Below are 3,474 nucleotides of genomic sequence, written 5' to 3'. Positions count from 1 at the left end.
CCCAGCTACTCGGGAGGCTGAAGCAGAAGAATCACTTGAACCTGGGAGGTGGAGGTTGCAGTAAGCTGAGATCACACCATTGCACTCCAGCCTGGGAAACAAAACAAACAAACAAAAAAAAGTCCTCATTGTGCCCAAGTTTCTTGATTTAAAAAACAGGAGTAAGAGACCGACTTTACAGGATTGCTGTGAGAAGTGAATGAGACAATATTTATTAAAATGCCAATGCAGGCATTATCTGGCACATGATAGGTGCTCTATAAATGTGTCTTTTTCTCTTAAGACTCTACTGGAAGTCTCAAGTGCCCCATGCCCCAAACTAAATACAATGGCAGATGTGGATTTGTTTTGCTTCTCTTCTTTTCTTTGTTACTTAGAGTACCTAAAAGTTGGTTCTTCCGTATGTGAGAGTTCAATTTCAATGTTACTTCCCCCCCTGCATCCTTCACACCTTTCTAATCTTCCTATAGGCATTGTTAAATACACTTCTCCAAGAAACAGTATATTACATACTTGAAAATCTTATAATATTCGATGAGGGGCATACCCACCTCTGCCACAGTCACCACCACTCCCTATTGTCTCATTCCTGGCCCTATCTGCACAGAAGTGAAGAGCAACAGCACATACAGCCCACTCCAACCCTATCATGGCATCAGAAAGCCATGATTCCATGATGGCTATCCTACTACCAAGGTTGAATACAGTTCCTTGGCAGCAGAGCCTAACTCAGCAGAGCAGCTGTAAGTCCTCAGGTGGCATCAGGCAAGTGGGTAGCCTTGGCAAGATGGGGAGGGAAAATGGAAGTACATCTGGAGCCTTCCAGGTGTGGCCAATACAGGTAGCAAGTCAGCATCAGCTCAGTTTCCAAAGCTCCACTGTATCTTAGAAGAGAAACAATTACTCAAGAAAATCAAGGCCTGTGAGCCACTCTCCATTTCCCTCCTTAAGAACACAGAGGGGGAAAAAATGCTTGAAAGCAGATCTGATTTTCAAGTTTCACTGTTTTTGCTGAGATGACTTAAGCTATCCAAACCTCAAAAGCCTCTAGCCTCCATGAATTCCAAATTACCTTGGCAGCAGTGGGGAAGGCAGTGACCAACAGTTTCCTCTTCGAATTCCTTTAGCTTTATTGGTACAGTTGGAAGGAGTCAAGGCAGAGCACACCTAGACAGCAACTGCATTTCAAATTCCCAGGCCTCCTTCAGCCTGTGGCCTTGCTCAGCTCACTGTGATGTAGCTGAATGGGCCTTGGGGGTTTTATCCGTATGAAACATGCTGTGTTTGAGAGTTGACAGCTTGCTGAGCCATTGCAGAGGGCAGGAAGATCAGGAAAGAAAACAGCATTCACTGGAAGCTCTCAGGGGCTAGAGATGACATCCAAAATATTTAACAACAAAGGAAGGCAAGAGAGGACCATCAAATCAAAATGACTGCCCCACCAGTCCGGACCCCAGTATGTCTCATCAACAGCCACATGGAGAAAGTAATGTTATTATCCACATTTTACAATTTTGAAAACCTAACGCAGAACTCATGAACAGCTCTACAAGCTTCCATCTGGTCTGCTGAGGGCCCTGGCCACTGCCTCCGGGAAGACAGAATGAGGCCAGTGAACAGCTGTAAAATACCTTTTAGAAGAAGGACATCTGGTCTGGTCCTAGAATCACATAAGCTTCCTGGTTGAACTCTGAGGTCATGGGGTTTATTATATTTACACGAAGAGCCCTATTTTCACCAGAATCATAATGCCATCAAATTGGAGGACAGGACTTCAGAAATCACAGCGAGGTTTCTGCAGGCTAGTGACAAAACTGAGTCCAGAACCCAGGCCTCTGGTTCCCACTCTGAGAACTTTCAGGCCACAGATGCACCCTTGTTCAGGCCCTTCTGATGTCTGTAGCATTGCATGGTTTGCCAAGCTCAGCTTTGCCACAGGTGAAAACAGGTGCAGAGGCATCTCGGCTCTAGACTCACGTTTCTTGATTGAAAATTATAACCAAGTGATGGACTTGATCCCAGAAGCTCCTATGAAGATTCAAGAATTGAAAGTTGGGCTGAGGGCAAGGAAAGGCAGTATGTTAAGACTGGAAACTCACGTATTTTCAAAATGATCAAATTGAGGCACCATACCCTGTGGTGCATGAAAATAGTCTCATCTTGATCTGGCTGTTCAATTAAGAGAGTGCACTGGAGGCAGTTTACTGGGTGCATTTCACGCCTTGGTAACTTTTTTTAAAAAAAGAAAGCAAAGCCATAATCTGTTTATTCTTCACATTGAATGTCCCTCTAAAAATCCTAAGCTGAAATTTAAAGATATTTACAGAAGCGCCCTTAAAGAAAAATAACCAAGCCTGCTGCCACCCAACTGACAGTATTTTTTAAAGCTTAAGCAAGAAAATTATATGGCAAAGCCTGAAATGCGTGCCCCACCTCCAGGAGCACAGGCATGTACGTGTGTGTGCACACGCACACACGCACACACACAGACACACACACACACACACATGCAGTTCCAGCTTCTCAGATACAGTCAGCTGCATGCCCACAAACTTCTTTCCTAGATATATTGTCACAGCTACTAAGCTAATGAGATCCCAACTGTCACTCTCAGTTTTTACATCTGTTTTTAGTGTTTTCATTCCAAGACTGTTGCCCAAAAGGCAGTGAAAGGCAAAATGCATAATATCAGCCTTCTTCCTCCTCCTCTTTGGAATAGTAGAGTCCCCACGTGGCAGCCTGGAACAAAGACCCTCCGCTCCCTGGAAAGGGAAGGCTCTGACTCAAGGAAGATGGCAGGGCTAGAGTCTCTGTGTCACTTGCAGCAGGTATTGATGGGTGACCACAGCAGCTAGGCAAGGGAAACAAAACTATTAAACTCTCTAGAAAAATCCCGTGTTGCAAATCAAATGGCAGAGCAGCAGCCAAGACACCTGAAGGCCTGCACTGATGGAGTAACTCAAAGTCGGAGCAGTGTGAGAAAGACGCTATTTCAAATTGGAGGAAGGGTAATCTTTCCAAATGGATAAAATGAAGGAAATGAGGCTTTAATGAATGTTGTTTAATAAGTCCCCAGACGTGAAGTATGTATAGATGCTCTGAGGAATCAGCAATCCACTGCAAAATTACCTTCAACCCAAGAGCAACAAACACGAGTCCCTAAATCATGACCAATTTGTTTTTATGACAAAAACAAAAATGCACCTTTTTTTTAGCCAAGTCAGTGGAATTTTTCATGAAGAGTTTTTAAACACTGGAGGGAAATATGCTACTTCAGTGATTATGCTGAGGTACAGGCTTAAGAGAGGTTAGATTGCATCTTCCATAACACACATGTACTTATTAGAAAAGGTAGTTTTTTGACTTCTTTTCAGAGCAATAGGGAACAGGCACATTTTTTAAAAAAGAGCAATAAATAGAAATGTTAAACTGCCCCACTGCGCAGACACACATACACACACACACACACACACA

General features: G+C 43.7%; 1 protein-coding gene across 3 annotated transcripts in view; it reads right to left on the bottom strand.

Moving 5' to 3' along the window:
• FRMD3 (FERM domain containing 3) overlaps positions 1-3,474 on the bottom strand; it is a 293,432-nt gene that overhangs the window by 198,610 nt on the left and 91,348 nt on the right. The window lies entirely within an intron of this gene.

Source organism: Cebus imitator, unplaced genomic scaffold, assembly GCF_001604975.1.
Source record: "Cebus imitator isolate Cc_AM_T3 unplaced genomic scaffold, Cebus_imitator-1.0 Scaffold394, whole genome shotgun sequence".
In the NCBI taxonomy this organism is placed as follows: domain Eukaryota; kingdom Metazoa; phylum Chordata; class Mammalia; order Primates; family Cebidae; genus Cebus; species Cebus imitator.
This window is presented reverse-complemented; position numbering and strand designations above follow the sequence as displayed.